The sequence below is a fragment of the Gossypium hirsutum genome, chromosome A08 (genome assembly GCF_007990345.1).
Source record: "Gossypium hirsutum isolate 1008001.06 chromosome A08, Gossypium_hirsutum_v2.1, whole genome shotgun sequence".
Classification (NCBI taxonomy): Eukaryota; Viridiplantae; Streptophyta; class Magnoliopsida; order Malvales; family Malvaceae; genus Gossypium; species Gossypium hirsutum.
Window position 1 is genome coordinate 31,246,017 of NC_053431.1, and position 13,009 is coordinate 31,259,025.

Consider the following 13,009-nt stretch of genomic DNA (forward strand, 5'->3'; position numbering starts at 1 on the left):
TATCGGCGAGACCTTTAGCTCAGATGAAATCTCCACACAAGTCAGCGGGTCTTAACCCAGACATAGTCACCACATATGGTCATCTGGTCTTTAATCCCGGGTTTACATCATAGAGTTTCATGCATATTTATTCACATGTTACAACATTCACATCGACTATCATATTTGTAATTCATTTACCTCATCAAATATCTAATAAAACACACCTTCCGCCGTTTGTCATTTGGCCACAATATATATATATACACATCTCATACATATCTCACATTAGCCATTTAGCTTTACCACATATCCATCTCATACACGTTTCGCATTCGCCATTCAGCTTTACCTCATATCCATCTCATACACATTTCGCATTAGCCATTCGGCTTTACCACATATATACACTTCCACGTTCATTGTGACAGCCCTAAAGTGACCCTAGTCGGGAAGTGGTTTCGGGGCCACAAAACCGAGTCATAAAAATAATTAGCTGTCATATTTGATGCTTATTATATGTATATATGCATGTGTGAAAATTTCATGTTTGAATTTTGTCAATTGTAAGTGAATTTTATCAAATAGGACTTATGTGAGAAAATTTAGAAATGTGCCAGGCAAATGTGAAATGGCCTATTAATGCATGTTGTGAAAATGATAGGTTTGCATGTCAATTTACCCAAATTTAAGCTTAGTGGTCGGCCATGCTATGAGTGGAAACATGTCACAAACATGTTATGTTAGTGATGTATGTTAGGAAAAATAAAATAAGGAGTATGGGTAATAAAGAAATGGAAAAAAAAGGAAAGAATGTGTGTGATTGTCTCCCCCCCCATTGCCGTGAGTGGAAGAAAAGAAAACAAAAAAAAAGTGTTCATCCTTTGGTTCATCCTTGGCCAAAAATTCTAAGGAAGAAGGAAGGAGTTCTTGCTTCATGTTTGGTTTGGAAGAGGATTAGGAGGAGGTTCGGCCATACTTGTATCTAGATTAAGGTATGTTGATGTTGTGCCATGAGATTCATGCATGTTTTTAGTTTCTAGTTTGAGTTCTAATTAGCCATGGTTCAAATCTTTGCTATGTCATGGGGATGATATTCAGCCAAGGTGGATTTTGTGTTAATGTCATTGCATGCTAAATGTGAAGCTTGTTAATGATACATGTGATGGTGGATTGATTAACTCTTGGATTTTCTTTTTAGAATTTTTGAGTGAGACATTAAGTTCTTTGTTTAACCATGATCAAAATTGAAATGGTAAGGTGTTGTGATGTATTCGGCCATGGTATATCCATAAGTATGATTTATGCTTATTGCATGGTAGGTAAGATTTGTGTTTTGGATTTATGTTTATGTTTGGTTATAATCAACCTTGTGATTCGGCTCTTACACATATATATATATGTTTGCACATGATGTATTGGCATGACATATATAATATCTCAAGGTATATATTTTCATATGATGGTGTTTCGGTTATGGAGTAAATGATGGATGCGTATTGAGTTATAATATGTAATGCATTAGTTAGTAAAATGTATGCCATTTGTGTGTGGTATTAAGTATATAATTGGCCTCAACATAAACATGCATATTCGGCCACATGAATGAGTACATAGGTTGATGTGTTTGTTCGGCCATAGGTAAGCATATTGAAGGATTTATCTTCACTTAGAAAATTCGGCTAAGGAGAATACTAACTAATGTGTTGAGTTTGATTCATGATTCCGTACATATGTGACTTTGATGTCTAATGAATTATATATGGGCTAAGTACCTTGAGTTCCTCTTTTCGATGCTCAAATGATTAAATCAAAAATTAAGCTCAAGAGCAAAGGGGAACTAAATCCGATAAAGGGAAGGAAAAAGTGGTCGAATAGCCATCGAAATCGTTCAACAACATCCGAGGTAAGTTTTTGAGTAATGGAACTTAGATTATGATTTGATTAGATCATATTTTAAGCGAATCAAAATCATGCTCTTTGTATGTGGCTATTGAGCCGAAATTGCAAGTGTGATAAGTGTCTTGTGTTTGAGCTTTGGTAATGAAAATGAAATACGGATGTGTCATGATTTATTGATAAATGTGCATGGTTATTCGAATGATGTCCGGGCTAAGTCCCGAAGGCTTTGTGCTAAGTGACTATATCCGGACTAAGATCCGAAGGCATTTTTGCGAGTTACTAATTCCGGGCTAAGCCCGAAGGCATTGGTGTGAGTTACTAAATCCGGGTTAAGTCCCGAAGGCATTTGTGCGAGTTACTATAACCGGGCTATGTCCCGAAGGCATTTGAACGAGTAGCTATATCCGGTTAAATTCTGAAGGTACGTGATTCGGGAATGAGCGATCTTGCTATAAAAATTTCAGTTAATAAGCTTGTAGAATCCCAACAATGAGTATGTTTCGTGTGTGCATTGGAATAGTTGATTCCCTTCGAATAATATTCGCTCAGTAAATTTATGAGTTTCCGGCCTTGGCTAAGTTGATCTTTTGTGTGTGAATATAAGGGTTGGTAATGTGAAGTAATTATGATATTGAGAATTTGTGCATATGAAATTATCCGTTTAGTTATATGAATGCTATACTTCAGTTGTGCTTAAATTCTTTGCTCAAACTTACTAAGCACTAAATGCTTACTCCGTTTCTTTGATTCTCTGTTTTATAGATTTTGGTTCGTCAGCTATCGGACTCGGGAATTTTGAAGTCGAAGTCGCCCACACTATCAAAGCCCATTTTGGTACACTTTTGGTTGAACTTTGAAATGGCATGTATAGGACTACCCTCTTTGTTGTGGGTCATGGACCCTTTGGATTTGTATAATTTTGGATAGCCATGCGAAAATGGCTTATATATGTTTGAGCATAATGTTATAATCATTTGGTATGGATATGGTTATTGAGAGGTGTGGATATGCTTAACAAGGATTGGCCATGGGAATGGTTAATCACTATCATAAATTGTGCTATTTATGCTAAAAGGGCTAGTTGAATCATGGAAACTATGAAATAGGTAAAGTCTACCTTAAAGGCAGATACTGACAGCAGCAGTGATGTAGATTTGGAAAATCACTAAAACTAGTAGGAATGGAATTAAATAGTGAATAAATTATGTAAACGGACCTTGATGAATCTATTTTCATAGGAAAGTAATGAAACGATCATATGAACAGTATGTTAAGAGATATTTAGGTTTTTGTGAGACAGGGCCAGAACGGTTTCTGGATTCCCTGTTTCGACTTTGGAAATTCATTATAAATTAACCAGAGATAATTAGAAGTCATTCCATATATGCATAGATTCCTTTTTGAGTCTAGTTTCTATAAAAACAAACGGCATTAGTATTGAAGCCCTGTACAGGTATATATCCAAGTCATAATGCGCAAAGGTCAATGTAGTCGATCCCTGTAACCTGGGAGACTTTGACTAATAAAATGTACTAATTGGCCTGACCAAAAATTCTAGAAAACAATTTGTAGATGCATATATGAGTCTAGTTTCAGGGAAAAATCACGAAACTGATTTTCGAGTTGTGAAACTCAAGATATGAGTTTTAAGGTGACAGTGATGCAGTTAGCCAGCTTGCCTGGAAAATTTAAAATGGATTGTGCAAAGAAGTGATTTAAGTCTGCAAACCCCTCGTGTCCGACTCCGGCGACGGACTCGGGTACGGGGTGTTACAATTTTATTGGTATCAGAGCTACGGTTTAGTTGATTCTAGGACTACCGTAATGCGTTGGGTTTAGCTATACATGCCATTTTATGTGATTATTTGATAGTGTGGTGATTTCTGACATTTGCAAATGTGTTTATTTATAGTAATGGATCCCGATCCCGACCGAGCGGTAGCTGGTGATCTTGAGAGTGTAGCGCCTGCTCCCGCACAAGGGACAGCTCCGGCGGACTCTCATCCTATTGCTAGTAATCCGAATAATGAGGCTAGACAAGCTTTCTATAGCGTGATGAATGATTGGTTCAACCAATACATTCAAACTAATACGGCTGTTCCACAACCTCCATTCCCGACAAATACCACCCCCGCACCTACAATACCTCCGGTAACGGACCAAATAAGGTCAAATAAGCCCCCAGTTGACATAATCCGAAAACACGGGGCTACTGAATTTAAAGCTACGGACAGCGATGATGCCGAGCAAGCTGAATTTTGGTTGGACAACACTATCCGGGTACTCGACGAGCTATCTTGCAGACCCGATGAGTGCCTAAACGTTTCGAAGATGGACTGAATGATGACATAAAGCTGTATGTTGGCATGTTAGAAATCCGAGAATTTGTGGTACTTGTCGAGCGAGCTTGTAAAGCCGAGGAGCTCAGTATGGAGAAAAGAAAAGCTGAGGTGGGAGCAAGGGAGTTTCGTAAGAGGTCTTCGGGGAAGCCCTTCCCACAGTCATCGAAGAAATTTAGAGATGGCTTAGGCCGGTCTAGAGACACTTCAAGCTTTTCTAGACGAGATCGCGATCGACCCCCTGTGAGTGCACGAGTCACTTCGGTTGCTAGTGTTGGAAATGATCATCGGGACAGAGCGGAGTGCCAGTGTTATGGTAAATGGCATTCGGGGAGTTGTAGATTCCATGATCACTCCTGTTACAAGTGCGGATCAGTTGACCACTTCATTAAAGATTGCCCGAGGTTGTCTGAACAGAATATAAATCAGAGCGGGAAACCGGGTGCTACCACTGCTCGAGGTAGACCATCCAGAAATACGGGCAATGCTAGTGGTGGTCAGAGAGGATCTAGAGATGCTACGACCAGATCTGAGGCTCGTGCTCCTGCTAGGACTTATGCTATACGCGCACGCGAAGATGCTTCCTCGCCAGATGTTATTACGGGTACTTTTACTCTCTTTGATACTAAAGTGATTGCTTTGATTGACCCTGGTTCTACTCATTCTTATATATGCGAAACCTTAGCATCCAGTAAGACTTTATCTATTGAGTCTACTGAGTTTTCGTAATTCAGGTATCAAATCCCTTGGGTCGTTACGTGCTTGTCGACAAAGTGTGTAAGAAATGCCCTCTAGTAATTCGAGGTTCCTGTTTTTCGGCGGACTTGATGCTTTTGCCGTTTGATGAATTTGATGTTATTCTTGGTTTGGATTGGTTGACCGTGCATGATGCGGTTGTGAATTGCAAAAGCAAGACTATTGATTTGAGGTGCGCAAGTAACGAGATAATCCGAGTTGAGTCTATGGACTTAAAGGGGTTGCCAGCTGTAATATCATCAATGTCGGCTCAGAAATATGTAAGAAAGGGGTGCGAAACATACCTTGCGTATGTACTTGATGACAAAGAGTTAGAAAAGAAACCCGAATCTATGCCGGTGGTTTGTGAATACCCGGATGTTTTTCCCGAAGAATTACCGGGTTACCACCTGTGCGGGAGGTAGAGTTTGGTATTGAGCTTGTACCGGGGACTACGCCGATTTCGATAGCTCCGTATCGTATGGCACCAACCGAGTTAAAGGAGTTGAAAGATCAATTGCAAGAGTTGACTGATAGAGGTTTCGCTCGACCAAGTTTCTCACCTTGGGGTGCACCAGTATTGTTTGTGAAGAAGAAGGACGGAACCATGAGGTTGTGCATCGACTATCGTCACCTGAATAAAGTGACAATAAAGAATAAATATCCGTTACCGCGTATTGATGATTTGTTTGATCAATTAAAGGGAGCCTCAGTGTTTTCAAAGATAGATTTGAGATCGGGTTATTATCAGTTGCGAATTCGAGATTCGGATATACCCAAAACTGCTTTCAGAACGACATACGGCCACTACGAGTTCTTAGTGATGCCGTTTGGACTCACTAATGCCCCTGCGGTATTTATGGATTTGATGAATCGGATCTTCAGACAGTATTGGACCGGTTCGTAGTTGTGTTTATTGATGACATCTTGGTCTATTCAAGAGATGAGACCGAACATGCTGAGCACCTGAGATTAGTGTTGCAAATTTTATGGGATAAGCAGTTATATGCTAAGTTCAGTAAGTGTGAGTTCTGGTTAAGAGAGGTTAGCTTCTTGGGCCACGTGGTATCCGCATCGGGTATTCGAGTTGACCCGAACAAAATTTCAGCCATACTTAACTGGAAGCCTCCGAGAAATATTACTGAGGTTCGGAGCTTTTTGGGACTTGCCGGTTACTACCGACGGTTTGTAAAAGGTTTCTCGATGATAGCCACACCGATGACGAAGCTACTTCAAAAAGATGTTAAGTTCGAATGGATGAAAAAATGTCAGAAAAGTTTTGATGCAAGAAGGTCGAGTTGTGGCCTATGCGTCGAGACAATTAAAGCCACATGAGAAAAATTATCCGACCCATGATCTCGAACTAGCTGCCATCGTATTCGCTTTAAAAATATGGCGACATTACTTATTTGGTGAAAAGTGCCATGTATTTTCGGATCACAAAAGTCTCAAATATTTGATGACTCAAAGAGACTTAAATCTGCGACAAAGACGTTGGCTCGAGTTGTTAAAGGGTTATGAGCTTGTCATTGACTATCACCCGGGAAAAGCTAATGTGGTTGCGGATGCCTTAAGTCGTAAATCACTGTTCGCTTTACGAGCGACGAATGTACACTTGTCTGTTCTACCCGACAATGTGTTAGTAGCTGAATTAAAAGCCAAACCATTATTGATTCCTCAAATTCATGAGGCTCAGAAAGTCGATGATGAATTGGTTGCAAAACGGGCTGAATGTGTTCCGAATGTGGAATCAGAGTTTCAAGTTGATGATGACGATTGCTTGAGGTTCAGAAATCGTGTGTGTGTTCCAAGAAATTCAGAACTTATTTCGATGATTCTGAACGAAGCTCATTGTAGCCGAATGTCGATTCACCCGGGGAGTACGAAAATGTACAACGATCTGAGACGTCAATTTTGGTGGCATGGTATGAAACGAGACATTTCTGATTTTGTTTCGAACTGTTTAATATGTCAGCAAGTAAAGGCGGAACATCAAGTGCTCCGATCATGATACCTGAATGGAAATGGGATCAAGTCACGATGGATTTTGTGTTTGGGTTGCCACCGTCGACAAGTAAGAAAAATGAGATTTGGGTTGTTGTTGATAGACTGACTAAGTCGGCTCATTTTATCCCCGTACGTAAGAATTTTTCATTGGATAAACTAGCTGAATTGTATGTTTCTCAGATTGTGAGATTACACGGGGTACCGATTTCTATTGTGTCAGATAGAGATCCGAGATTCACCTCGCGATTTTGGAAGAAATTGCAAGAAGCTTTGGGTACCAAGCTGCACTTTAGCACCGCTTTTCACCCCCAAACCGATGGTCAATCCGAGCGGATAATTCAGATACTTGAGGATATGTTAAGATGTTGCATCCTTGAGTTCAGTGGTTCATGGGAATGGTATTTACCTTTGATTGAATTCGCTTACAACAACAGTTTTCAATCAAGTATTAAGATGGCACCTTACGAGGCTTTGTACGGTCGTAAATTTCGTACACCATTATTTTGGACCGAGCTCGGTGAAAGTAAAATTTTCGGAGTTGATTTGATTAAAGATGCTGAACAGAAAGTAAAAATAATTCGTGAGAGTCTGAAGGCAGCCACAGATCGCTAGAAGTCGTACGCGGACTTGAAACGAAAAGACATTGAGTATCAGGTGGGAGATAAAGTGTTTCTTAAAGTTTCGCCTTGGAAAAAGATACTCAGATTTGGCCATAAGGGCAAGTTGAGCCCGAGATTCATTGGGCCGTACGAAATCTCCGAACGAATTGGTCTAGTTGCGTATAGATTGATTTTTGCCCCCTGAACTTGAAAAGATTCACGACGTCTTTCATGTTTCGATGCTTCAATGTTATAGATCCGATCCGTCACACGAGATTAATCCACCAGAAGTTGAAATTCAATCTGACTTGAGTTATGAAGAAGAACCAATTCGTATCCTAGCTCGTGAAGTGAAAGAGTTGCGAAACAAAAGGGTTCCGTTAGTAAAAGTGTTATGGCTCAAACACGGTATCGAAGAAGCTACTTGGGAAACCGAGAATTCTATGAAAGAACGATACCCAAACCTATTTACCGATAAGATTTTCGGGGACGAAAATTTCTTAAGTGGGGGAGAGTTGTGACAGCCCTAAAGTGACCCAAGTCGGGAAGTGGTTTCGGGGCCACAAAACTGAGTCATAAAAATAATTAGCTGTCACATTTGATGCTTATTATATGTATATATGCATGTGTGAAAATTTCATGTTTGAATTTTGTCAATTGTAAGTGAATTTTATCAAATAGGACTTATGTGAGAAAATTTAGAAATGTGCTAGGCAAATGTGAAATGGCCTATTAATGCATGTTGTGAAAATGATGGGTTTGCATGTCAATTTACCCAAATTTAAGCTTAGTGGCCGGCCATGCTATGAGTGGAAACATGTCACAAACATGTTATGTTAGTGATGTATGTTAGGAAAAATAAAATAAGGAGTATAGGTAATAAAGAAATGGAAAAAAAAAGGAAAGAATGTGTGTGATTGTCTCCCCCCCCCCATTTCCCTGAGTGGAAGAAAATAAAACAAAAAAAAAGTGTTCATCCTTTGGTTCATCCTTGGCCGAAAATTCTAAGGAAGAAGGAAGGAGTTCTTGCTTCATGTTTGGTTTGGAAGAGGATTAGGAGGAGGTTCGGCCATACTTGTATCTAGATTAAGGTATGTTCATGTTGGGCCATGAGATTCATGCATGTTTTTAGTTGCTAGTTTGAGTTCTAATTAGCCATGGTTCAAATCTTTGCTATGTCATGGGGATGATATTCGGCCAAGGTGGATTTTGTGTTAATGTCATTGCATGCTAAATGTGAAGCTTGTTAATGATACATGTGATGGTGGATTGATTAACTCTTGGATTTTCTTTTTAGCATTTTTGAGTGAGACATTAAGTTCTTTGTTTAACCATGATCAAAATTGAAATGGTAAGGTGTTGTGATGTATTCGGCCATGGTATATCCATAAGTATGATTTATGCTTATTGCATGGTAGGTAAGATTTGTGTTTTGGATTTATGTTTATGTTTGGTTATAATCAACCTTGTGATTCGGCTCTTACACACACATATATATATGTTTGCACATGATGTATTGGCATGACATATATAATATCTCAAGGTATATATTTTCATATGATGGTGTTTCGGTTATGGAGTAAATGATGGATGCGTATTGAGTTATAATATGTAATGCATTAGTTAGTAAAATGTATGCCATTTGTGTGTGGTATTAAGTATATAATTGGCCTCAACATAAACATGCATATTCGGCCACATGAATGAGTACATAGGTTTATGTGTTTGTTCGGCCATAGGTAAGCATATTGAAGGATTTATCTTCACTTAGAAAATTCGGCTAAGGAGAATACTAATTAATGTGTTGAGTTTGATTCATGATTCCGTACATATGTGACTTTGATGTCTAATGAATTATATATGAGCTAAGTACCTTGAGTTCCTCTTTTCGATGCTCAAATGATTAAATCAATTTATTTGTTAAATTAAGCTCAAGAGCAAAGGGGAACTAAATCCGATAAAGGGAAGGAAAAAGTGGTCGAGTAGCCATTGAAATCGTTCGACAACATCCGAGGTAAGTTTTCGAGTAATGGAACTTAGATTATGATTTGATTAGATCATATTTTAAGCGAATCAAAATCATGCTCTTTGTATGTGGCTATTGAGCCGAAATTGCAACTGTGATAAGTGTCTTGTGTTTGAGCTTTGGTAATGAAGATGAAATACGGATGTGTCATGATTTATTGATAAATGTGCATGGTTATTCGAATGATGTCCGGGCTAAGTCCCGAAGGCTTTGTGCTAAGTGACTATATCCGGACTAAGATCCGAAGGCATTTGTGCGAGTTACTAATTCCGGGCTAAGCCCGAAGGCATTGGTGCGAGTTACTAAATCCGGGTTAAGTCCCGAAGGCATTTGTGCGAGTTACTATAACCGGGCTATGTCCCGAAGGCATTTGAACGAGTAGCTATATCCGGTTAAATTCCGAAGGTACGTGATTCGGGAATGAGCGATCTTGCTATAAAAATTTCAGTTAATACGCTTGTAGAATCCCAACAATGAGTATGTTTCGTGTGTGCATTGGAATAGTTGATTCCCTTCGAATAATATTCGCTCAGTAAATTTATGAGTTTCCGGCCTTGGCTAAGTTGATCTTTTGTGTGTGAATATAAGGGTTGGTAATGTGAAGTAATTATGATATTGAGAATTTGTGCATATGAAATTATCCGTTTAGTTATATGAATGCTATACTTCAGTTGTGCTTAAATTCTTTGCTCAAACTTACTAAGCACTAAATGCTTACTCCGTTTCTTTGATTCTCTGTTTTATAGATTTTGGTTCGTCAGCTATCGGACTCGGGAATTTTGAAGTCGAAGTCGCCCACACTATCAAAGCCCCTTTTGGTACACTTTTGGTTGAACTTTGAAATGGCATGTATAGGACTACCCTCTTTGTTGTGGGTCACGGACCCTTTGGATTTGTATAATTTTGGATAGCCATGCGAAAATGGCTTATATATGTTTGAGCATAATGTTATAATCATTTGGTATGGATATGGTTATTGAGAGGTGTGGATATGCTTAACAAGGATTGGCCATGGGAATGGTTAATCACTATCATAAATTGTGCTATTTATGCTAAAAGGGCTAGTTGAATCATGGAAACTATGAAATAGGTAAAATCTACCTTAAAGGCAGATGCTGACAGCAGCAATGATGTAGATTTGGAAAATCACTAAAAATAGTAGGAATGGAATTAAATAGTGAATAAATTATGTAAACGAACCTTGATGAATCTATTTTCATAGGAAAGTAATGAAACGATCATATGAACAGTATGTTAAGAGATATTTAGGTTTTCGTGAGACAGGGCCAGAACGGTTTCTGGATTCCCTGTTTCAACTTTGGAAATTCATTATAAATTAACCAGAGATAATTAGAAGTCATTCCATATATGCATAGATTCCTTTTTGAGTCTAGTTTCTATAGAAAGAAACGGCATCACTATTGAAGCCCTGTACAGGGATATATCCAAGTCATAATGCGCAAAGGTCAGTGTAGTCGATCCCTGGAACATGTGGCCCGACCAAAAATTCTAGAAAAAAATTTGTAGATGCATATATGAGTCTAGTTTCAGGGAAAAATCACGAAACTGATTTTCGAGTTGTGAAACTCAAGATGTGATTTTTAAGGTGACAGTGACGCAGTTAGCCAGCTTGCCTGGAAAATTTAAAATGGATTGTGCAAAGAAGTGATTTAAGTCTGCAAACCCCTCGTGTCCGACTCCGGCGACGGACTCGGGTACGGGGTGTTACATTCATCACATTGGCCATTCTACCTTATCACATATATGCATGTTCACATTCATCACATTGGCCATTCGGCCTTATCACATATATGCATATTCACATTCATCACATTGTCCATTCGGCCTTATCACATATATGCATGTTCACATTCATCACATTGGCCATTCGGCCTTATCTCATATACGCATGTTCACATTCATCACATTTTCCATTCGGCCTTATCTCATATATACACATTCACATTCATCACATAAAATCCTAAATAAAAATAGAAATTTTCATGTATTCACATCACAATTATCCAAATATACTTCACATACCACATATACTTTCATGTATACACTTTGTCTTGGCTGAATCTACATCTATCATTTTCCAATGAATAATTCAATTTCAAGCCATACTATCATTTCATATTCGAATACTTATAAACTTACAATTTCACAAATTTTAATATCAAAGATCCATCTAACACTCATATATCATTTTATAATATCACAATCTAGAATTCACGTATGGGTTTAATCAATAGCTTATGAGCAACTAAAACAAGTTTTATCCATGTTTACAACATAACCACAATTTCTCTACAAGCTGTTTTCCTAAGCAACAGTCGTTAAATTATTTGTAACTGGGGCTACGAAATTCCAAATTATGTGCCATTAATTTTCCATGAAAATAGACTCGTATATCCTCTATCCACAAAATTTTCAGAATTTTTGGTTTGGCCAATCAATACTAGATTTTTCTTAAAATTTCCCCTATTTTACTACTTGACTACTCTAACTACTCTTCACTAAGAATTTAATTTCTCAATGTACATAATTAAAAATATGTTTTCGTTTATTTTGTTTGAAACTAGACTCATTCAGGAGTCTAAACATATAATTTTATCTTATAATCATTTTTGTACGATTTATAATGATTTTCCAAATACTGAACAGGGGATTTCAGAGCCGTTCTGACTCTATCTCACACAACTTTGAAAATATCATTATCGGCAACCCCTTTACTTACACGATTTCTTTTATACGAAACTAGACGCATCAAGCTTTAATTACATAATTTATTCAGCCTTTAACTCAACTCCCACAATTTATGGTAATTTTTCCAAAACACGTTACTGCTGCTGTCCCTAGCAGATTTATACAATTTACTCTGTAAAGTTCTCATTCACATATTTAAAACATAATATCATATATGCCATCATTTAAAAAAGTCATTGACCTTAACGTATATACATAATTCATATTCATCCCGTTTTAAAACTTAAAACTTACAAAGGAATCAAACTCAATTACTTAAGAACTTACTTTATTTATTTGACCAACTGCGGATAGGCTACTCGACGGCTTTCTCTTTCCCCTTATCTGATTTAGATCCTCTTTGCTCATGAGCTTAATTAAAACAAATGAATTTGTTTCATTACTTATTCAACATTACTTCTTTAATAGTCACAGTTGATAATCGTATAACTTCAGTGCATAATGTGTTTATGAAATATACCATGACTAACTTTTATGTTTATTTCACTAATACCTAATTTACATGCACAAACAAGAATTCACATTACTTGCCATTATAAATGGAACCTAGATAGCCAATTACCATGGCCGAACATACAGCCACTTATATAAATAACACAAAGTGATACAAATTTATTTTTACCATTACAAATCATAAAAAAAATGACCAATGC